This window comes from Seriola aureovittata, chromosome 19, assembly GCF_021018895.1.
Source record: "Seriola aureovittata isolate HTS-2021-v1 ecotype China chromosome 19, ASM2101889v1, whole genome shotgun sequence".
NCBI lineage: Eukaryota > Metazoa > Chordata > Actinopteri > Carangiformes > Carangidae > Seriola > Seriola aureovittata.
In genome coordinates this window covers 19,604,962-19,630,303 of record NC_079382.1, presented here as the reverse complement: position 1 = coordinate 19,630,303, position 25,342 = coordinate 19,604,962, and the positions used below count along the sequence as shown (strand labels likewise).

Genomic DNA, 25,342 nt, shown 5'->3' with positions numbered 1-25,342 from the left:
CCACATCTGGGCAGATTGTGGCTGTCATCCTGACAGCTGGAAGGTTTTCTGTGTGTGTGCCAGAATGGGTCCAGATGTTGAAGAGGCATCTGAAAATCATGCTCTATATGGGCCAGATTTGGGCCAGAGGAAAACAAGAATGTGTCCCAAGTATGGCCTGGATTTATTTTGCTAAAACCACAGCTGTGCTTAAGTACAGCCTCACAGAGCTGCTAGCATAGCTTGAGGGCTAATCTTGGTATGTGCACCTTGGTGAGGAGATTAATATTTAATATTCTTTTTAATACTTTTTTGCCTAAAATTGCACAAATTGCAAGTGTAATGATTTAGAAATCATCATTATCCCAAGAAGGGAACCTGCTGTTAGCTCAGCGAGCAGAATTAGCTGTTAGCTCAAACGACCTGGTCAGAGCTGTGGATTTTATGAATTGTATTTTATAAAAATATATATTATACTTTATACTTTATAAAGTAATTATATTTTATTTTTATTTTACGTGGTTTGTTTTACACTAAAGCTGGATGGATAAACACCAGTTTGAAGGCATGACAGGATTGTTACTGTGTGTTTGAGGCTATTTATGAAAACTGCAACGGCTCCGTGTCTGACGTGTGTTTAGAGTTTCAGTGTGGGACTCAGAGACTGAGCCGATGGAACAGAATAATGGCTTTGGACGGAAAATGTGTCACTATTATGCTTTTAAAGAGGATAAGAGTCTCTTTTCATGAGCCTGTGTGGCTGATCAATAATAATGATCGGATCCTGCATCGACACAGTTTGACAGGAGCGAAGCTCTGTGCGACTGTACTGCATGAATCTCCAACATATAGCATATGCAGTGTTTTTCTTGTTTATATATTATGAATCTTTAACTTGAAAATGAAAATGTCCATATAAAGCCTAAGCTATAATGATACTGTGGAAATGTGGTCCACGCCTCACTGATGCACATCCTTGATTGTAAATGAGAGACCTGTCCACAGGCAACTCTTTGTTTGGCAGCTTGGTCAATAAGCTAAGGTGCAACACAAGACAAGCATCTTCATACACGAGAGATTAGCTAAAGAGCTAACGTAGGTTGCTGTTCAAAGTCCATTGTATCTCGTGCTGCTGTCTGGCTCTCAGTCATTGTGTTTCCATGAATCTTTATGCACATTTTTCAGACAGTGCACAAAACTATGTGGAGAGATATTGAGAAAATATTGCAAAGGAGTTGTTATGCTCGACTGAGGCGGAAAAGTGGGAGCATCAATTAGAGTAAAATCCAATAAAACACAATGGAAACAGTCTTAGTGAAGAAATCATTAGTGCAGTACATTGTTTTGTTTGTTCGAGGTTTGATTGATGCTTTTTTTAATCACGTCATCACATTGCGCTTGTCAGGTTAACTGGACCAAAACACAGACTCATAGACAGTGTGCTGGATCAGTTCAAGGAGCATGACAGTGAACCAAGGAAAAACACAATTGCTTTGAACGTGTGAGGCAAAGTCCCGACAGGGGCAGCAATAAATCCAAAGTCCAAAACACAGGAGACATCAGGGAAACAACCCGGGGAAAAACATCTTCTTTTTCTTCTTCGTTTTTATGGCAAATTGCAACCATGAGGCGCATTATCGCCACCTACTGCTGAGTCCTAAAGTACTCGTTGTTAATCCTGTGTCTTTTAGGTAAATAAAAATGTTTCAAAAGTACAATTCCTAGAACTATATGTAAAAACTGCTTGAAGATTCACACGTTTAATCCCTTCTTGTTCCAGCTTAGTCTTTAATAGGTTCCTCTCATTTCTATATTTTGGGCAGGCAAAAAAAACTCTTTTTGATTGCAGCTGTCACAGTTTCCAGATGGATGTTTTCCAATGAGATGTAATGAAGAATTCAGTTTGGTATGACCTAATCTTGTTCTATTTATCAAGCTCTGCTCTCGCCTGTTTTCCCCCAAAGTCTCTTCCACTTCAACCTCCCGCTGGATCTGATACATGTCTTCCTGTTAGATCTTCGCCCCATCATTTTTGCCACTGCGCCTTGATTTTGTGCCAGATAAACAATTTTGTTTCTACTTTACTTCTTGGTATCTGCGGCTCTGTTCGCTCTGCTTTCAACCCTCGTTCACAGGAGCAAAACAGATCAACTGACGAGGACTGAGATTCACAGCGGAGGCAGGGACGACTGGACACAGGTGACACACATCAGGGCGGGGCGGACAATCACAATGGAGGGAAACTGGACAAAGACAGGAAGTAAAACAAACATGAGACATACAAGGTAAGTCTTTTCAAAGTAAAAACAGGAAATCAACAAAAACCCAAACATAAAGTCCAAAGAATGAGTCCCTTCAGGACAGCTCATGAAAAATCCAACGTCTTCTGAATGTCTCACGAGAACGTGTCGTCATCAGCAAAATCCAACTTCTGCTAAAAGTCACAGTGTCAGTTTCTGATGTCAACCTGATTTTCATTTCCAAGCAAAAAATGTAACGTTTGTCCGAGTTTAGAGTCGCTGAAAGTCCAACGCCATTCTGACGTTACACTGATGTCTGGTGCGGCTGGAGTCGCACCGACTTGATAATGCACAGTTTGGGGACGTTATCATGAAGCCAAAAAGAATTGTATATAATATTAATATCTTGTTTTTCCCGTACCAATTTCTTTTTCTCAAACGAGAGCATGTTCAGAAACTTTTTTGATAACTTTTGAAAAGTGGCTATATGAATTAAAATTCATTATGATTATCAAGAAGGGGTTTGTGGAGCATCTTTTCATAACTAACACATTGCATCTCTGTGCGTCTGACACCAGCTGTGAACTCAATAACCTTCCCAGATTCGCTCTCCTTGTATGTCAGCAATCATTTTATTAGAGCTTTTCAGATGCTGTAGATTTGGGACTAAAGTCTGTCTGCCTTCCTGCTCCGTCACAGTTTTTTTTCCGTGTGCGTTTTTGTTTCTGTTTTCCACTTCTTTCCTGCTCGGCCGGCGCCTCGAATCGCGAAGCTGCACAGAGCACAGATGGTGAAATTGTCAGGAAATTTTGTGTGGAGTGGAGATGAAATTTGACCAAATTGAGGGAAGGCTGCTTTGATGAAAGGCCTGGATGGGGAACTAATCATGTCTAATTTCACTAATGAGGCTCTTCACCAGCTATGCTAAGTAGGGCATACAGTATGGTGCCTTGGAATGAATGTAGGAAAATACAGCGGTGGAAATTCTAGGTAAAGCAAAAATGTCTTTCCATAGTAATTGAAAAATGAGGCCACTGAATCTTTTATTTTAATTATTACTTTTTGCTATTTAAATCTATTCTTCACATCCTCTTAACTATGGTTTAACAAGTTGTGAAATAAACATTGCAGATCCTTAATATCAGTTATCTTTTAAATGCTTATATTTTAAGAAAGAAAAGAAATACCAGCAACCAATAGATAATATCTTCTTGTATGTTAGATTTAACTTCCTGTTTTATCTGATAATATGGCCAAAGAAAGACTATAGTCTTCAATTCAACCTCCTCCTGTTTCCTCCTGGTGTCTGAGAGTGAGGTAAGAGCTTGATGAGAATCAATAAGGTGCTGCTCAGACATGAGGCTCTCTGTGTGGACAGAGGCAGCCGACACTGCTTTTCTGTTTTTCTGTTTATCATTATTATCATTAAAACATTTTCTCCATTTTATCAATCTTTGTATTGGTTTTACACTGCTGTTGCTTCAGTCCTACTCTCTCTTATTTGAGCCTTGCTAAGCATTTAGCCTATTTAATTCGCTTTATTTATTTTTGTAAGTGCTATACAAATAAATAAAGCTATTATTAACATTATTATTATCACTCATTTGTCATAAAATGCAGCACAATCACTTATCGCCTGTAGATGCTAACAATCAAATCTCTGATACATAGCTCTTCATTAGCTCCTCCTACCTCTATCTGTGTGTTCAGTGTGTTAGCATGACTGTATTTTTCTGTCCTCGTTGTTAAACTGTAACCTCCATTTCTTCTCTGTAACACGCAGTGTCATTGTTTAACACTAAATGTGTCCCTCAGTAGGAAAATACAGCTTGGGAAGCCAGATACAAGGTTGTCATTGAGCACCGGTGATAAGTGCTTTCCCTCGGCCTGGAGAGAGAAACTGAGTGGGAGGGGAGTCAGAGTGAGCTATTGGTTCATATTATTATAACTGGCAAAGCGGAGTGAGTAGAGAGGGAGAGAGATGAAATAACAGAAAGAGAGAGACAACAGCAGAGTGGAAAGAGATCTGCAGCAGAGAGGAAAATCAGCAATAACCAGGAGGATTATCTCAGCCGCACTCTGCTGATCACAACCTGGAAAAAACAAAAGCAGTGTGCTGTTCTTCAACACGGCATACACATGTACCTCTGTACACACACACACACACACACACACACACACACACACACACACACACACACACACACACACACAGGGAATGTGTGAGTAATGACCAGCCTCTGCATCCTGAGTGAGATCCAGATGGTTGAGGGCATCTACCAGGTCAGAGGTCGTTCAGAGGTCCCACACCTGCACTGCTGCTGCTGCTGCTGGACACCAGTGATAAGATGACACACAGACACACACACAGACAGACACACACACACACACGGTGCAGTCTATTGAGGACCTGCAGCTGAAGTCACAGCTTCTATAGTCACCATACCGGCTGGATGATATTCTGGCCTCTGCTCACATGTAAACGCAGATTGTACACACTGCTGAGGAAACTAAGTTATCAGATACAAAAACAAAAAATTGACCATTTACAGACAGGACTGTGCAAACATTTAAAGTAGCCAGATAGCACAGTTTATCACAAAGGCCGGAGGAAACATCAGGTTAATACACCTGGTTAACATCAGTATGTTAGCATTCAAATTGTATAGCAGCATATTAGCATGCTGAAGTTACTGGGCCTGTAGACACTTATTGTTTCTTTATACATAAACAGAGTTTATGCTTCGTATTTTTAAATAAGACTGAAAGACTGAGCCGTTCCACTCCTCTGAATATTGTGATCTCTAAATCTGCAAGAGCTTCATTTATTCATTATTTACCTGATGAGCAGAATGATAGATATGATTAATTTGGTGAATGTGTTTACTGTCTAAAATTTGTGATATGTGCAGCTAAGAGAGAAAAAGATGATTTATTACTTCATTAAAGAATGACAAAAGTTACTTTTCATGTGTTAAATTGCACCAGTGTAGAAATGTTGAGGCATAAAATGAAAATGTAGACAAGCAGAGATCATTGTGATTACACTGAGTTTAAATGATGCTTTGTTCTTTCTAATCACCTTGTGTTTACAAGGAGGGACCTGTTGTTAAAGTAGGTGTAAGTGGGAGGGGCGAAGACGTGATAAAATAGTTGCTGGTGCTGGTAGACATGCTGTCAGCAGCAATCTGACCGTGTGTGACAAGCACTCACGTCTGTGGTAATTGACTGTGACACCATAGCTGGAGAAAATATCCAAAAATTGCCACTTTCGCGGTGGGTGGCTGTTTGGCTATTTTCAAACAGCTGCACAGTCGACAACATATGATGCCAACACAGAGGCTCAGTGACACAGAGGTGGCTCAGGTAAGAGAAGAAGAGCCGCTCTCCATCCTGAAAGTCAGTTAATTTATGTATTCACAGTTACTCAGTGAAAAATCTCAACCTCTAAATAATAAATTGGCCCAAAATCTGCCACAGAAATTCATGGTTCCTGGTTAAATATCCGGATGACTAATCTGAACAGAATGAACTTTAATAACCTTCCTTGAATTTTCATCTCGCGTCAATCGTCCAGTTTGTCCATTTCTCTGGTTTATGAACAAATAGCTCAACTGGACCCTGTACAACATTTACCTGCCAAACACCAGCATGTTAGCACTGACACTGAGCGCAAGCTAGCATGCCGACACTAGCAATTCGATCAAAACACAGCGCCACGGAGCCGCATGCGTGACTGTAGATTTATGAGGGCTTAAAAACCAATGTAAAATTATCTGTCATGAAGAAGGAAAAGTTTACAGATGAAATTCAGCTCTTCATACATTATTTTATGATGCAGAAAGTGAAAAGTAGTGTTGCAGTAAAGGTATACTGTAGATGCAGTAGAACTGTATTTACAGGCTCCACCACGTCATCGCCACCATGATTTCAGTTTGCAATGCCGTTTTTTGCTGATTGGCAAACAGCTCTGTTGGTGCATTACTGCGACCTTCTGTTGCTCACGTTCACTAGTTGCAAACGGATAAGTTCAGTTCACGATACCAAAGACATGCTCATGTTGCACATTCATGCACAACAATTCTGATGTTGTTTTGAAATGTAATGTTTTTGTCTGGTTTTCAATTTTGCTCCTGTACGCAGTTCTAAACAGTTTCCTCCCTCATTAAAGAGCAACATCCTTTCTTCGCTTTAACATCGGTGGGAATGTTTTTCTCTGTATTCGCAGCACATCGGGGAAAGTATTACAATTTCCCCCAAACCGAGTTGTCCCTTTGAAAGCCTTTGTTCCAGGTGGCACTATCTGCATCGCTGCCACTGAGTCAGTCCACTGGAGCAGCTGGGGGTTAATTGCCTTTGACTGTACACAACAGGAAGGAGGAGCCTTCATTCACTTTGCTTTACTGATTTCAGCAGGGATTACAACTGCAAGTCACAACTTCTCTTTTTCTTTCCAGCTTTTGAAACTCCCCCAGAATTCACTGTGGACCTCGTCATTCTGCCATGTGTTTCCTATGGGAGCTGATTCTTCCCTCACAGGGCAGACAGATGTTTTCAAGGATACTGGCTGTTGGGGTAGAAATCCCCAATTTTTACGGCGCACTCCCCTCGATCACAGAGAGATCAAATTGCAATAGAAAAGCCATAATCACCTACTCATCCAGAGAGAGAGGCGTTTTGCTCAGTGATTGCCAGCTATTGTAGCTCATTAAGGCCAGCTCCAATTTAGACATATTTATCTTTAGTTTTTTTTTCCTTCTTTTTCATTTCATTCTCTGCTTTTTTTAAATTTATGCTTTTGCACCAAATACAGCAGATAAAGCAGCTCTTCTTCTTCTTCTTGCATGGGATGCCACCATTTTTGATTTGATATGTGGCGCACGTGTGTGCAATACGTAGATGACGATGTACTGCGCATGTATGTGCATATGAAAGTACAAATGAAAACAACTACACGTCCGTGGTGTACGTCCCCGCAAGCAACGTCTGTGACTGCCTGATTGACTGAGTGATGAAGTTATATCATTGGTCGCCTGGCCGAGTATTGGAGTTCCCCCATTGGCCGACTTTTTGGACACCGGCTTACATAGCTGAGAACAACTTGTTTTCTCACTTAAGTTAGCACAGTTAGTTTTACCTTTTCAAAACTCATAAAATGACTTTGAATGAACCACTCAGTTTTGTCAACTCACACTTTTTAGGCAGCAGAATGATTTACAAAACAACCGAGGAAAAACTTATTTGAACAAAACTACGATCTTTTCCTAAAACTAACCAATTCATCACATGAGCTGTTGCGATAATTTCACCCAACTCAATGTTTTTGTACCCGGCCTTTATTATCCTTAATTTGTTTGCTTTTATTTTAGACTCTGACATCTAATTAATGATGATGTGTGGCTGTGTGTGCTCCCCTTTATATTATATAATTACAATTACATACAAGAACGAGGAACAGTATGTGGACTGCTGCTATATTTCCGTATCATAAAGAACAACATGATTTTCTGATTCAGTGCAGAAACATGCCTCAAACCTTTGTCCAACCTTTGTCACTGCAACAATCCTCACCAGGTCTCACGGTCCTAACATGAACCCCCGCTGTACATCATGCATAATGCATGTCATACCCCGAGCATCCATTAAGCCTTGTAGTGCAATATATGCACATCACTCCAGCTGACGAAGCCGCTCTTTATGTCTGCAGAGGGGCATTTATGTTTGTGGGGGTGCAGCCGCTTAATGAGACAGTGAATAGGAGAAAATGGGAGGACATTTGATGGAGATGGAGTCATTTGACTGAGCTAATATTGGCCCTACTGCAGATTCAGATTAGCTTGTGCACAGTCCCGTGTTAGTCTGGCCCACACTTACAAGAGTCCTCTGCTATGCTTTTCACTCTCTCCATCTCTTCCACACACACACACACACACACAGTCATGCTATCCGCCCTTGTTATTGCCATCGTCAGCGACGTGTGTCAGATATCTGAGCTTATTGACTCCTACAGGGTTTCCCACCGCTGTCCGGGCCCTGAGCCCTGCGAGAGAAAGTAGAGAGGACAGGGTAATCAATTGGATTGCGACTCAGAGGCACTGCTGTGGTTACTGCCATTCATAAAGGCTCTGTGTGTGTGTGTGTGTCTGTGTGTGTGTGTGTGTGTGTGTGTGTGTGACAAAATTGTCCCTGTTGGCATTTCCTAAATGTCCCGCCCAGAGGAGTGTCTGTTAGTATCCCACCTGCAACTGAAACAAGTCCAAAACAACTCAGCTGGAGTTTTCAAGTGTTTCTCGTTATGATGTCCTATCAACAAGTAGCTATAAAGTCAATGCAGTCAATAATTAGCAATGAAAAGGCGGCTCTGATTATGTAGCAGAGCATTTTCTAGTCAAAACAACGGCCTCTGTTGTTTTCTTGTACACGATAGTAACAAAAGGTAATTAAGGGTGGTATGGCCAATAGTTGGTGCAGTGGAATAGCAGATTTATTTGTTTTATTTCTGGATAAAAGTTGCTCTTGATCTTTGACCCAGGAACTTCTCCAGCGACAGTTCAGTCACTGACTTCCTCATAAAACTGTCTGGTGGTGGGTGATCCCTGCCCTCGCCCAGTGTCGGCCTCCAGCCCCCTGAAAGTAGCAGCGCTATGGCCAATGAATGAATGAATGAATGAATGAATGAATGAATGAATGAACGAAGGAAGGAAATATTCTGCTGGATGGATCCTGACTTTGGTGATCTCTGATATTTCAGCTTGACTTTAATAGAGGGGTCGTTTTTGTGCTAGAATTTATTGTATTTTTCTTTTTTACTTTGCAGTTACTTGTTTTCACTTCTAAACTCTTTAGGAAGATTTCCTAACATCTGGTATGTTCAACATTAAATTACATAAGAGGATCAGTGACTGGAAAGCGTTAGATAAAGTATGAAGTGTCTCCAACTTAAGCAAACTAGAAAACATCATCCTGCCAAACACCCATCAGTATCCAGAAAGCTTCTTCCATATCTCTGCTGGATGTGAGCTGCTCTGACACTTAAAAATCTGTTGACTTCAACTCAGATGAAATGTTCCTAATTCATATTTTAACAGCATTTCAAGCGTTTGTACAAAATTCATTCGACACTTAGATGAAAACATGAGCTAATCCGACATTTAATCAACAATTCCGTCACGTTAATTAACCCTTGGAAAAACATGTTTCCACACTGTTTGACTATATACTCTTTATCTGCCTGTTCGAGCTCGATGATGCATATTCTGTGCTCAAATATTAAAATATTGTTACATCAAATAGAATTACTCTAGAAGTCTGGTGAATTATTTAAACTACACATGTCCCCTGCTCTTGGTCTGATATATTCAGCCTCTTTAGAAACTTTGGGATGTCCACTAAAACTGAAAATAAAGCTGAGTGGGTTTGAACGTTGCTCGCCTACATAACATCCGTTATTATTTGTGATGCCACTGATCAGCTGCCGTGATTGATAAGGCTTAGATCCTTATTATTCCTATATAAAGCCAAGTCGAGCAAATACAATTTGACTCGGCTTGACTGGACTTGAAGTATCTAATGTGTAGAAATATTCATAAAAAGTGCAGCCTAACAACACATAGTCGGAAAACCGAAAACCACACAGAGAGAAACAACAGACAAGTACAGCTTAGCTTTCTAATAAAGGCACAGGTGTGTGTGTGTGTGTGTGTGTGTGTGTGTGTGTGTGTGTGTGTGTGTGTGTGTGACTGCTCTTTGAATCTCCACCCCTGCAGCATCGCCCATCAGCAAATTAATGAGGATCTGAGCATCAAAACCAAATCTAAAGCACAGGATGAAACATGACTGTGACTCATGTTTCCTGTCAGAAGTAACACACGCTGCACATTACTTCACTTTTATTCTCCGCTTGCACTCGGGCCTCAATATGACCCCTTTTTTTCTTTTCCACATTCAATCAATATGGCCTCCGACTAGAGCTGGACATTATTAAACTTAATGAGGACTCACAACTCCGACACCGAGTCTCCGAGTGCCACAATTTAAGGCCAAATAGTGTCAGGCAATGGTATGATATCAGAAACGACCTGCAACAAAGGGGTTCCCCCAGTTACTAGACACATCAGGTGCCATGTGGCGCCATACACAGTTCGCCAGCTCGGAGCCGGTGAATAAAACATAAGGGCTGCACAGAAAAGAAGAAAACAGCTGCTTTTTTTTTTTCCCTCTGGGAAAGAACATACATGAGCAGTGAGCTGCACCTTGACGCAACCTATTTCCTCTGGCTACACACTGCAGCAGATGAAATATTCGGCTTCATCTCTGAGACAGAAAACTGTTGTTTCTGTCTTTTCTTTTAATCCTGGCTGAGAGAAACAGATTAAAGATGGAATCGTTTGAATTTGTCAAGCTCATGTCCAAAGTTTGTAGTGAGTTGACGGCAGGTTTCAGCTTATTTTTCACAGAATCCTAAATCACACCGGCACTCTGCATTGAAGCGTCCGAGTTCTAGGAAGCAGAGGCCGATGTGGAGGCATGTTTTATTAATGCCGGAGCAGGTGGTGCGTGAGGCGGCCGAAACAAATGGCCCCTGGCAAAATCGAAGAAGGAAAGATCCTCTTTGCGCTGCATCGCGACTCGAGTCCAATACACCAACACAGCTTTATGTCGCATGGCAGGATTTAGGAGTTTATGTCAGGGTCCTACAGAACAGAGTCAGACCAGGAGCCTGACGCCCCGCGTCGGCTTCAGGTGAGTGAAGGGAAGACCGAGGGAACAGCGAAGCGCAACGAGACGCAGCTTTGATTCTTTCTCGTTGGACACAGCGAGACTTTTCTCTTGTTCATGTGGACAATAACCACAATCTCATCTTAGTAGTTTTCAAACTGCAGTCGAACAATGAATGGAACAATCTCATAAACAGGTTTAACATCATTTTCAGGGGAGTTGATGATTTCTCCAGGAAGCTAATCTGACAATAAGGCATTTAACACTACACTACATTAAGCGTTTACACAAGACTGATGATGTATATTTAAAAGGGTTGCGTGTATTTTTTGAACAGATTATTTACCAGGAACCTGCCAACAACAACAAAGCATCTCCCGGCCTCTTGTCGGAGGAGGCATTGCCCTCCAGGTATGTACAAGAGCGAGCGCAGTGAACAGAGGTGAACATGATCAAATGTTTAGCAAAGTAACGTCAGCTCAGGCAAGCATTGATTTTTCCTGTGCATGCGTGCGGTTGTATGTCAATCGAGGCCTTAAACCTGGATAAAGAATTGAGGCCACCGACTGATCTGTCTCCAATGCAATAGATGTTTCGTACCATTACCACTGAATTTCAGCCAGTAATATGTTTTTTTTTTCCACGCACATACATATGGCATATTTGTCCAGGGATCCAGTGCACAGGAACCTGTAGCACCATAGCATCGTGAAATTCGGAGCTGGTCCTACGATCTACAATTTGACATCCTGAGGGCGGTATCTCAAATTCTGGGTTCAGCATGTGTGTTGAGTCATTCAGTCTCTTCTGAGCCTCTGTAAACACAGATATCTCGTGTAAGGACTGAAGATAGTCGTGTTTGATGCTCGTTTCTCTCTCTCCCTACGTGGGAAAATAAATCGTTATCACCAAACAGTGTCAATATGTGCGATAGTCAGTTGTTGCCCAGTTTAACCCTGTCCAGGTCAAATGAAATGACCTAATCAGCTTGTGTCTGTGATTTGAAAATATCTGACTGTGGTCCTTCATTCACTTACTCAGTCGGCTTAATGATGCTCAATGGAAGAATGTGTTAACTGCCATGTGCAAATATAATGACCTTTATAAGAGGCCAGTGAGTCACAATGATGTGAAGAGACATTTCAACCAGGCTTAAAATATAAAGAGAATTTGGTTTCAAGGTTTAGGAAAGTGTCAGAGAGAGACTCGGATAACAGGCAGCTCGTTCTATTAGCTGGTAATTTGCCCCAGAAGTAAATAAATAAGCAGTTAGCTACAATAGCTAACCAAAGAAGCTACTTTCTGTGGTTACCTCAAGTTATTTAAAATTTGAAATGGAAGTTATTTTGGAAAGGTTTGGGAGGTTTGCACGGCTTGCCTCAAAATAAACAGCTCTGGTTTCCCAAATCTCTAGGTTAGCCTCAAGCATAGCATTATTCAGATATGCTAATATATAATAATCATAGAAAAAAGGGGAAAAAAACGACTCATGCTTTTATGTTGTACAGTATGACTGTATTATGAGACTGTCCTTGCTCGTGAATGACGGCAGCCATTTCTGTGGTTGACAGCTAGCTGCTAAGCGCTACGGCGGCATCGATCCAGGCGCCTGTCTCGGGCTGATGATGCGTGCGGCCAGGACTGATCGTGCATTTCAATGGCAGGCGTGTAACACAGCTGGATAAAGTAGCTAATGCGGCTTGTGAAGTGCCAGATATATGGATAGCTTTTCCTGGGCTGTGCCAAGGTTGCCAAGGTTGTTCCTCCTGACCAATGAGCTGTGCAAATAGTCATTAAGCCCCCCCCACCCCGCCCCCCCACCACACACACGTCACCCTCTTCTTCTCTTTCTAATGCCTTGTTCTTTCCATCTTTTTTTCTTTCTTTTAATCTCAGTTTTTCTCCCTCTGTCTCATCTCTTCTCCATCCATCTCCCCTTCCCGTCTAAAAATAGATGGCATCTGGATAATAGTCCCCTTCCGCTCCACTCGCCTCTCCTCACCTGATTTATGCCCGTAACCGAACCGGCCTGCCAGCTCAGAGGCTCAGCAGAATACCAGGTCTAACAGTTTGGAACCCAATAATCATTTCATGCTTGGTCAGCTGGCGAATGGAGCGTGACGCCATCTGAGGGGTTACGGGGGAAGCAAAGTCAGTCGAAGTTGATTAGCAGCCAGTGAGCAGGGTCGCTCAGCGAGAGGTCACCTAAAGGCTGGTTTTGCTGACACATATAAATGTTGCAAGGCTTTTACAGTGGCGCCACCGAACATTAGATCAGCACCAAAATATTTATGTTTTTTAATTTTTTTTATGTTCCTTTTAAAACAAAAAGGGGAATCTGAAATGACACTGACAAATATTAGTGCTGTTTCTGAGCTTTGAAAATATAGATAAGCATAAAGGTTAGATGCTAGTTAGCTAAATATCTTGTTGATTTGACTTTCGCCTTCGAATTTATATTTTTACGTTAATAGATATTGGCTGATATTAACTGATTTTATATATCAGGGAAACTACGTTGAATAAATAAATGTTAAAAAAAACAAAACAAACAAATGTTAGCATTTGGTCAAAAACCGCTGGATCACGACCCCAGAGATCACACAGCGGCGTCAGAAAGTATTCAGACCCCTTCGCGTTTTGCACACTTTTAATCTTAAATGGATAAAATTGCTGTTTTTGCTCTCCTCTCTGTCTCTACTCAATAACCCATGATGAAAAAGTGAACATGTTTTAAAATTTATTGCAAATTTATAATAAATCAAGGACTGAAATCTTTCATCTACATTAGTATTCAGACGCTGTCACGGCAGAAAACCAGATCTAACTGTTTTCTTTTTATGTTTGGTCAGCTGGCTTTGTTTAAAAACAAAAACAAAAAACTCAAACTTCCCACTTTGTCATTATGGGTTATTGATTATTGACTGATGGAAGTTTTTTTCTCTTTAAAATCAAAACGTGAAGGGGTTAAAATACTTTCTGAAGCCATTATGCTAATTATACTTCTATTATTCTATATTAAACTTCTTTCAAGTGACACAATGCTCCCATCAATTATTTCAATCATGTTATTTTTATTATTTTCTTTTGTTTTTATATTGTTTTTATCAAATATGTATTTTCTTAAATGTTTCCACTGTACAGCACCTTGTAACCCAGGATTTCAGACCCATAAATAAATAATTATTATTATTATTAATTTACTTTCATCACTTGTTTCATGCACTTTTTTGTCACATTTCATCTTGATGGATCTTTCTGTAGTTGCTAAATAGTTTTTCAAATGTTGAAAATTAGGTAAATATAAAAAATATTATGTATGATACAAATGGCCCAAACCTTGAGTCTTACTAATTTAAATTTTGAATAATTTTCCTTCAATGTTGTTGTGTTGCAGCGGAGTTTCAAAAGCAGACACAAACACACCAGATGGTAAATTAAAAACAATTCATGATAAATGATGGAATCCACATTTATCAAAAAGAACACAGTAAAAAATAAAAATAAAAAAGTATTCTGTAGTCGTGTTGAGGACCCGTATTGATGTCACAAACCGCCTAATCTCGAAAGCCTCTAAATCATCCCTCCCGACACAGCTGGCAGTCTCCTGGGAGCGGGACAGTGTGAGTGATGTAGTGTTCAGTTAAAATCCACTGGTGCAGTGAGTCGTGAATACAGGAGCAGGGAATTGTCTAGTAATTCATTGACAGGAGAAGCGTACACATGCTTCGACCGGCCCAGTCGGTTCTCTGGAGAATAGCGCGGGTCAGAATTGAGTTCAAAGGTCAAATGAGTGGTAGTGACCTCAGGTTGATGCCCGTCTACAGTTTGGCGCTCACACTGATGATAAAAGCATTTGTCAAGCTTTGCATTTTATTCCACTTCAGTGAAATACTGTTTCTGGCACCGTGAGTGGAACAACCTACGGCGCTTAGACATGGGTGTGGACGTGACAGTTAATTCTTCAATTTAACATCTTTAATTAATGGACCTACCGATGGATCCATCTTTGAATACAATTATTCTGCTGCCAAACTTTATTCAGGCCCAGGGAAGATTATTTGAAATTCTAGAGATCCACAGTTTCCAAACTGCCAGAGTGAATTTTGGGGAAATGTGTTTACGATATTTCACTATGTGTAATATGTGTAATATATCTCAACACCTAATGAACAGTTTCTACAAAAACGTAAGTGTAAAACTGAGCGTAAAACAAAACATCTGTTTGTTTCTGGGGAACACCAGATTCACAGTATGTTGTTCATATCTACATGTGTTGTTATTAAAAACACTTTGACCAGACGAGGGGACGACCGGCTGGAACAGATGGTCCTTGGGGAGTTATTAGCGAAGACATAAGTGTTAATTGATTTATAATTTTTCATGAGTTTCCAATGCACCTGTCTCCACGGCGATTTACAGTAGAAACTGTCGAATAATTAATCAGAGCGACAAGTTTGATGTATAAGCACAGAGGTTACTGTTGCACCTTTCACAACATTTAACCAGGTGTGTGTAACACCTACATCACTCCTGTACGAGACTGCAGATGGAACAGATACCTGATCCCTTCAGATGGCCGTGAAGAGACCGACCAGAGACAGGAAACTGCTTCACTATCGACAACTAACTGCCACGGATCGCAGAACTGATAAGAATCACTAGTTGTCTCAGTCGATTCAATGCGTCAGCCGTTAACATACTTGAAGAGAAAGGCCGGGAGCAACACAGACAATGAGGAAATCAGCCTGTATTTATTTCTTTAAACAACCATAAACAAGGATGAATCTATTTTCAGTGCTGAAGAATTATAGAATTGCTGTTTTCAGACATCCCTGATGCTCTGTTGTCTTAAATTTTCTGTTTTCCAAAGGATTCTTTGTCTCAACAGGAAATGGATTTTTTACCTCTTTTCAATTCTTTACTATTTGTAAAAAGTTTTAATGTTGTTTGTTACATTTTCACAGCTTGCTTAATTTTACCTAATCTCACCTAACATTAGCCTAACATTTTTTCTTTAATCACTTGTGCCACATTTTTTAATCACTGTTTTCTTGTGAACTCAGATCTAACAGAAAAGTATCCCACATCAAAGATGGCAACACTTCAGAGCCTCACCTCAGTGGATTTAACCCCACATGAGGGAACGAGTAAACACAACGATGGCTGCAGTTCTCGCCAAGACTTCTAAGTAAACAGCTGTTAATGCTAACGTTTGCTATGTGGCAATAGCAAAACTTACAGATAACTCCTGTAACGTGTGTGTAGTGGGCCGTTAAATAGAGCTTCCTCCCTCATATAAACCTGCCAATTTCTTTTGCCTTGCATGTTTGAAGTAACACAGGTCACATAAATAAATAATACCTCCCAAAACTAGTGGCATGATAAAATATTAAAATCAAATCTGGGCAAGTGCAAAAGTTCTGAGAATTTTAATGCAGGTTTGGACGTCGGGTCTTTTTATTAGTTTATAATCCAGATGATTATGATCCCTCAAACTCTTGTCTGATCTCCTGGCAACAGGAGGGGATGAGATGGTTTGGTATGGTATCAGAAAAATACGTAGCATTGCATCAAAGGTTGTCAGCAAAGCCAGTAAAACATAACTCTTCGGGGGTTAACATAGAGATCAATCAAACTATGACAATCATATGATGTGGTAATGAAAATATGAAACTACAATCCACTTCTTTTGGCGAAATGATCATCGTCTGTTTGGCAGTAATATGCAGCATTTTGTCCGAGGGGCGGTGGCTCACAGATACTGAGATAAATAAGCTGAAGCGGCGACAAGGTCCTTGAATTTGAAATGAATGAACCTCTATCACAGAGATAAGCGTTACCATTGAGTTAATTAATGTATGAGAAGAAGGACAGAGGACATGTTACACAGGCTGCTTGCAGGTTACAGTCATACGACACAGGAGCTCGAATTGCTTGAGCAGCACATTCAGTCTGAAGGCGAAGGTGAAATTACTGCTGTGTGCTTGTGCGAATCACTCAAGTGTCATTTAAAATAGTAGCATTTTGGCGCTATCATTTTAAAGTGCTCCATTTTAGTGCTTCGCCGCCGACGTGAGTACATAATACCTGGAATGCAGGCGCCACGTAATAAAGGATCAGCAATCTCCAAGACAGACAGTCTCTTTGGATGTGAGTAGCTGGTCTGCAGCAGGTTGGCAGTACAGGAGCAGTGACCTGTGTTCAGGAGGAGCCACGCCGCTGAGATCTCCCTACAAGGCCTGAGTCCACGTCGTGCTCTGACCTCTTCTGGACGGGAAAGAACAAAAGGAGAAAGTATCATGAACTATCACTTCAAATCAGCGTTTTAATTTACACTTTTGTTTCACTGATCCCGGGGGCAACAAAGAATACGCGAGACACGGGGGACAGCTGTCAATCACACAAACATATACGTCTGAGCTGAAGGTGGAAGGTGACTGGAGGCAGCGCGGTGCTTGAGATGTGTGTTTCAGTGCAAGCACTTGAGACACAGTCTAGACGTTCACCCCCACCGGATGTCTGGCGGTACAGATTTAGGTTGTTTTGCCTCTGTTTCCAGACATCTGGGTTGGCCATTAATAGACACTGTCCTTCTTTCTGAATCCTCAGCAGGGGAGGCGTGATTCCCAGCCACAACCTCTAAAGTGATTTAAACATCTCTGTGTCTCCTGGAAAATAGGCCGGCAGAGGTGACTCCTCAAACTTATGAAATATTAATCTGTCTTATGGTCAGAAAGCCAAATTCTTGTGTTTATCTGAGCGTGAGTAAATCACCCTCTGGGAAGAGGCTGCAATGCTGCACTTTCAAAGCAACTCTGTGGACACGATAATGCCTTTAGAGGTCTGAGTTTTATTTTTACTGCAACTGACTAATTAAGGTTAACGACGTTGTTAAACACTAGATGATTGGTCAGTGCTGTCAGCCTTGTTTTTGACCACTGGTAGCTCTGGAGCAATGTTTTGATGTGTGGGTCTCCTTTTTATTTGTGCACGACACAATAACACATCCCATCTACTCCACTCACAGTCAGTTGGTGATGATAAGGCACAATGTGCATCAACGCACTAAAAAGGCGATGCACCATTAGAGGCACGGAAAGAGAAAGAGACTGCGAGCTAGCGTTTGTGTAAATGTATGCATCAATAGCAATAAGCAACAACAACAACAACAACAACAACAAAGAAAACACATTTGATGTTCTGAATATGCAGAATATGAGCAAAGAGGTTTGTACCTCCTTTATTTTTTTGAAGGTTTGATTGGTTAAAAAGTAACTGACATGATCGATGTTTTCTCCCATGTCTGACAATAATTTAAGTACAGCTTCCCTGAATAAGTAATGATTAATTACTCACATTGCTTCATTATCAATAATAATTCAGATGAACAGATGCTACTACCAATCCAGAATAATTTAATATTACTCGCTTTTATTTAAGTAATATGTAATGTATTGAGAAAGTTGGGTAGATTTTACATCATTTCTTTTCGGGTCTTGCAGCTGTTAGATGCAGGTTCACCACACGTCACTGATGCCAGCTCCGAACAAAGAGCTCAGTGCTGACGTGTGTTTTTGTGCGTCAGTTCAAGGTTTTCCTGTGTTTTCTCTCTGGTCACTCAAACAGACTCATTATGCAGAGTGTATTTTCTTCTCCATCCTCGGCGTTCCTTCTCCTCTCTTCCTCCTCCGACTCCTCATCTTCACTCGTTCCCATGTGAACTGTTGCTAGACTCCGTCCCTTCCCTCTCCATTATCTAAAAGGCAGCTCATGAGAAAAATAAAGGATGTTGTAACATGTAATTAGCTGAATCAAAATTTCAAATGAATCATGCTAATCCAGCCTGACATGATCTCCTTTGGCCATGTCTCCGAGCACCAACACAATTATAACAAAAAAAAAAAAAAGAAAAAGAAATAAAGGATTACCACAAGGACTCGAGGACGTACGAGCTGCTCGGGTGCACGAGGGAGTTCGTCTTCAACTCATTTCAACGTCCTGTGTGTAATACGATCGCGTGTATGAAGGGCGGCAGGGGGTACGACTTCCCCAGCGCTTCATCGTGATAGCTTAAAGTGTCCTCTTTAACTTCCTGTTCACACGGATGGTAATGACTGCTTTGACAAAAAAAAAAAAAGAATTATATAAGCATAATGAAGAGTTTTTTTTAATGACTGTAGCTTTAATTGAAGACACTGAGGTCATATCCTTTAATCACAGGGTTAGCGATTTGACCCCTGGATCCTCGTGTCCAATTGATGAATGCAGCTTGACCATTCACCATTTTACTGGAAATTCTGGGTTTTTAGTGAGTTTATATTAGACAGTTCGAAAGTAGATGCTGAATTGTCGAATTTGATAAGTTTTAAAGACAATGAAAAAATATAATAAAGGTAGAATAAAGGTTTAGGTATGTCTGACACAATAACCCTTCAGAATAGAGAAGGGTTCAAACAGAACATCGATCTTATTTAGGGTTGAATGACTTTCTGTGTTTTTAAATCTGTACTTCCTGGGTAAGTATTACCCATGTATGTAATGTAGTTATTTTGTGCCATAAAACCATTAAACTCAGACGTACAAATAACTTCCTTTCTAGTAATTCAGTTTAGAAAAGGTGTAAACCGTCAGTCATGTTTACGGTTTTACGAATTTTAAATTACTGCACGAAACATTACACTAATATTGTATCAGGGCTACTCAATAGATTTAAGAAATTAGTTCTTTATTGGGTGTTGTGTTTCTGTACCATGCGGGTCCCTGACATATGGACTACAATGGTCATACATGGGCGCACGATCAGCCTTTTGGTTTTGACCGGGTCTCGAAGGACCGTTAATGCCACCCCGTGGAACTGATCTAATTATTTTCCATCGCAGCTCAGCTATCGATTCAATCAACAAGATTGGTGGTGATTGATTTAATTCGTGTTTGCTTAATGCTTGGGCAGCAGGCTCGCATGTAAATAAGTGTTTTGTTATTCCAGCCGATGGTATTTTTGTTAATTTGACAAGAGATGCCTCTGACATCACTTCCTGGGACTTGAGCCCGTCGGCTTTCAAGGAACATACTTCTACCAGTGCTGATCCTCACTACAGTTTAGCTGCACAAGATGTTTTATGATGCCCTTAATTTGACTGTTTCATTCCTTTTTCCTTTGCTTTGATTTGTACTTTTGTGTTTCACTGCTCCTTTGTGTTCACTGAAGGGTTTTTTTATAAAACTTTTTTCAACTTATTCAGGTCAGCAGCAGCAGCTGAAGTGAAACAAGATGAACAGAGAAAAGTTTTCTTTCTAAAAGTAGAAAATGATGCTCCGGAAATGTAAAGCTTTTACATGCCAATAAAAACAACTTAAGTTGCTGTTGATTTAAAGTGACAAAGTAACTGTTTTAATTATCTGATATCATCTTCATCTTTAGTACAACAATATGTATGTTTAACTCTGCAAAAGCCCTCATAACTCAAACCACAACGCATTGTAAAAACTTAGTGTAAATTCTAGATGTGAGAAACTCAACTTGACTTTTAAGGGTTTTTTTTAGGGGTTTTCATTTTTCCAGGTTTTGAAATATCCATCCCTGAATTGTCTGTGAAGGTTGTCAGTCATCCAGGTCGGGATCATCCAAGAGAAGTTGAATGGAGTGCAAGTGGAAATGTTCCAGTTGCCTTCGATTCAACCTCTCTTTCATGATCTGTCCCTGAGATTCCTGCCTCCATCCGACAGAGGTGAAGTGCATTTTGTTTGCGGTGCCCACAGCGCTGAAAAATAACATTACTTCTGGCCTCGCAGTGCAATAATAAATGTTCAGCGGCATGAACTCAGATACGTAGCAGTTTTATTTTTTGGCCCGCAGCTATATTGGAAAGTGTTGACAGTGTAATATCTGCTGCGGGGAGCCGTGAGACTGACAGAAAATGTGCTACTTTGATTTCTCTTCAGTTAGGGTTTTCTTCTCTGTCATGTTTCAACATCTTAAAACGGAGACATGAAGATGAACCGGTGCTGTGGAGGTGATGGAGTAAACTACAGCCTGGCTGGGAAGGGGAAGGGGAAGGGAGGGACAGAGACCGGAGACCATCTGATAACAGAAACATAGATGCAGAGATTCTGAGTGCGGAGCAGAGACCAGCTGAGACTGAGACAGAACAACACGGGGAAAAGAAAGGCAAGGACAAAGCCAAATATATACAGACACACAAAAGATACGATCAGATATTTCAGCTCGGAACAAGGTTGTGGACCAAACAGCGGATACTGCCACCGCTGGACCCACACAGCTAACATGGCTCATCATTAATTAGATCATATTACCAACATTACTTCTCGAAATTTTAGTGTCTAATACCAAGAAAAATACCTAATGTTTTTCCTTAACAACTGTAATAAGCAGCCTTACATGAATGTCTAATTAAAACAAGTAAGACTGTAGAGTTCTGCTTTACTGCACAAATCAAACTGCTTCATCCATTATTTTGAAAAAGATGATTTTGAAGCAGTAGACAGTGTCGTCCTAATAATGAACACTCAAGTTTATAACAAACCATGGATGCGTGTAACTTGCTAATTGGTCTTGACTGAAAAGCTTGCCTTCCTTAAGCAGCTAAAAAATTTGATTACATTATCTGTGTGTGTGTGTGTGTCGGTGTGTGTGTGTGTTTGTGTGCACCTGCATCCTGACATCTGTGTGGAGAGGGCACATTTGAGTAATGCAGCCCCAGCGATCAGATCATTTGAACCGAAGCAGCATCTCAAATGAAGCTCAAATTAGCCGTGACTACGTTAGCTCGGAAGCTACCTGTTAATTGCTTCACTGAGAGAAGGAGCTGAGCGTTATGAGTCCTGTCACATGAAAACAAAGCCCACCAACAAAGTCCCTTCCTTTAAAATCCTGCAGGTGATTCACATCATCACATCACATCCTTTAACCCAGGACAGAGACCGACACGTCATCTCATTATCACCAATATCTGCCTCAGGTTTCCATCCAATTACTGCTTCCAGAAATGTGCTGTAAGGTGTCATATCTGAGGTGCCAGCACACCTAAGACATCCCCAGATAACGACTGTTTGACAGCAACGTAACAGGTTCTCCGTGTGCTGAGACCCCAGGCGCCGGTATCATGTTCATTAACATCATTATTAAGCTGCTACTCCTGATCTGATTTGAAAATGGTCAATTTACAAACTGTTTTTTGTTGCTATGTGATTCCACAATTGGTTCTTGCATAGTAAAATATTTTTAATGTTTTCAATTACAATCTATTCAATTCAAGAAACGTTATTTGTCCCCAGGGGGAAATTTAAAGGGGCAAATAGTAGGCATGAAAACACACACAAAAAACACAAGAAAGAACACACAGCCAGTGTTTCAGCAAAATTACCACCTTAACACCAGCCAATCTCGCCTTCCTGAGTTACAGCATTAAATAATGGTCCGAAGTATTTTTGCAGAACATTATGATGTTGACCTTTAATCATTAGGATATCAAATGTAATCACTTAATTTTATCCTTATAGAAATTTGACTTTAATTGTGTCATAATTAGTGTATGAACACATGAGTTATGGCCAAAAATATAATGTGTGAGGTCACCGTGACCTTGACCTTTAACCTTTGACCACCAAAATCTAATTAGCTCACCCTGGAGTCCTAGTGAATGTTTATGCCAAATTTGAAGAAGTTCCCTCAGAGGGTTACTGAGATATCGCGTTCACGAGGATGGGACGGACGGACCCCCCAACAAACATGTAATATTATAATGAGAATGACAATAACAAGAGGGAATGACAGAATGACCCGTTATATACTGTTATATACATGTATATATTACAGGTGCAAAATGACAGCTCTCTGATATGACCAACTTTCTCAGTATGTGATGTCCATGCTCTGTCAGTGGATTCTGTTGTGTTTTATTCATCAATTTATAATTTGTTGTGTATTGAAAACCACAGTGAGTCTTCCTAAAAACACACATCCAGACAGAGAGGGAGCTTCCAGCTGCTCTCTGCTGTTGTTTGATTCCCTCTGATTTGACTTTGATATCAACAGCCATAACAACCAAGGCCAGGATCAACAACACGGTATTTTTGCATTTCAGGATGGTCACTGCGTTTCCATCCAAACGTGGCGCCAACTTTTAACCGGATTTCAAGGGAAATCTGCAAAATAAGATGTGAATTAACACCAATTAATTTTGTTAATTGATTGCCATCCACCACTGTGTTGTGCATATTAGGGGCTGGTTCATCGAGACAAACAGCTGGTAGCACTAATTTTCAAGTCAGGTGCCATTAAAGCTTCGCTGCGAGATGCTGTAGTACGCTGTACAAGCTTTGAACCCTGTAATTAAAAGTGTGCCAGTCAGACGTCAAATGGTGAAAAAGTATCTAGAAAACATGATGGAAATATGGTGTTTGATTATGTACTTTGCTTTTATCAATCAAACAACTTTTCCACCAAGACAAGTGGAACAACTTTTGTGATATATTTTGCTTTAGTTTTAATTTTAATTAGTTTTAAAACATCTCTTTTGCTACATTTAACGGCTCCCGTTCACAATAATCCGCAGTTTTTGAACAGACCTTATGGAAATGCTGCTGACCCTGTTTTAAATTCAAGGGCTTTGTTATAGTCTGGACCAACAGAACTTTTTGAAACGATAACATAGAAACTCCTGGTCACTCCCTGATTGGATCTTATCTGCCTCAACTACCAGTGGGGAAAGCAAATAACAAAATAGAAGCATTACTTGCCTTGTTGTCTTTGCTAGAATCTGTCTAGCAGTTAAATTCTGTATTTTAACGTTACAACTGTCTTTGCTGTTTCTATTTTGTGCAACTAATCAACTGCGGAGTAGACAATCTGTTTCCTGTTTACACTGGCTTGCGCATGGCCAGTGTACGTGACCTTGTGTGGTCATGTATGTCTGCGTTTTCAGGTGTGTTGTGTCTGGACGGAGATCGTTTCTGTTTTAAAACATCGTTTTAAAATCTAAATGTATTAGTTTGGAGTCTTGAGTAAGAGTCCATCCAAGAAGGTCCACTCCCCGGCTATCTACGCTGCTGTCGGAAAGCGGGGGAATAACCATCTCCGGGCTCTGCAACTCCCACTCCCTGCCTGTCCCTCCAGCCAGCCCCGGGAAATATTCAAACAGCATAGTAACACAGCAACACAAAGAACTGACCCAACAAAGCCAAACTGTGCAACCTGTCAGCCTGTCTTGCAAAGCAAGTGTTGCACAAAGAAATCTCCCAAACATGCATCTGATGTACGTGCTGAGGATGGACCTAGAAAAAGCTTCTTCTAAATGGCTAAATCAATAGATGTGTAATGAGGGACAGCTGCGCAGAGGAAGAGCATATTACGGTGCAGGTGTGTGAATGACATTAGTCCTTCATGTGGCCTTGCCATTCTTCCTCAGCTGTCCGCCGGTAAGTTATCTCCCCCATCTCGTCGAATCTTCTTTCATATTAGAAGCCACATAATCCATCGTTAATATACAAGTTCTGATTATACTGGAGAGTCAGGAGAGTTTAATCTGCTCTTACGTTACATGAGGAAACATGAGTTTCTGTGAGGGAGCACGAGCAAACGTCAGACTTCCTCTTATTTAGCCCCGTTTTTCACTGCAGGTACATAAGAGTGTAAAGCACAAATCATATGAAGGTGAATAGTGGTACAAGCATGAGCATTGTTTAACACTACACTCATCTTTGGCTCACTAAAAAAACAACCTTGATATCATCGCTCATGGAAGCTGAGGAGAGATAAGGTGTGTGAGAAGGCTCAAACTTTTTATTCCCAGAGCTTTACACTTAATATCCTACTTCTTTTCCCTGCCTGTGAAACTGTGCCGTTGAAATAACCAATTTGACTTGGTTCAGTGCACACAGTAATGGCCGCATTCTCCATCAATGGCATTGTGCTTTGATTGCACTGTCAACTTGTCGCTATTCCTATTCATGAAACAAATGGCAATTTAAGTTGCAGGAATCGCTTCTATGAGATCGTCTTGACATGCCTTCTCTTCTCGTCCTGTCTTTGTCTGTCTCCATTTGTTTTACTCTCCGTGCGACTTAATGAGGATCATTTGTATGAGCAAACAAAACTAGTGCTTGTTCTTGGTGCTGACATTGCTGTCACTTCAGCAGCATCTGTTTGTTCTCTTGGCATCTTCGGGCTCTCTAAATATAGACTGCGATGCTTTGAGGACACCATGAAGGTGCAGATGTCTCAGAAATTATATGATGCAGTGATAGTAGAGCGAGTAGATGTTCTCTCTGTCAGTGAAGTAACTAAAAAACACATATCTATATATAGGGTTTATCAAAGAAAGATAATGAAATTAAATGAACTAAGACAGTGTTTGCATTGGACATTATATGTGTTTTTTCCC

The 25,342-nt window shown here is 40.7% G+C and overlaps 1 long non-coding RNA gene across 2 annotated transcripts in view; it reads right to left on the bottom strand.

The window, feature by feature from the left end:
- Window positions 1–1,114: 1,114 nt before the first annotated feature.
- LOC130187176 (uncharacterized) overlaps window positions 1,115–25,342 on the bottom strand; it is a 78,892-nt gene continuing 54,664 nt past the window's right edge. The window contains exons 2-4 of one of the 2 annotated variants that reach the window (XR_008830405.1): window positions 17,028–17,207; window positions 4,454–4,549; window positions 1,115–2,222 (exon numbers count right to left, since the gene is read on the bottom strand). This is a non-coding gene — a long non-coding RNA (uncharacterized LOC130187176). The remainder of the gene's footprint in view (window positions 2,223–4,453; window positions 4,550–17,027; window positions 17,208–25,342) is intronic. The other variant, XR_008830404.1, reaches the window with a different exon arrangement.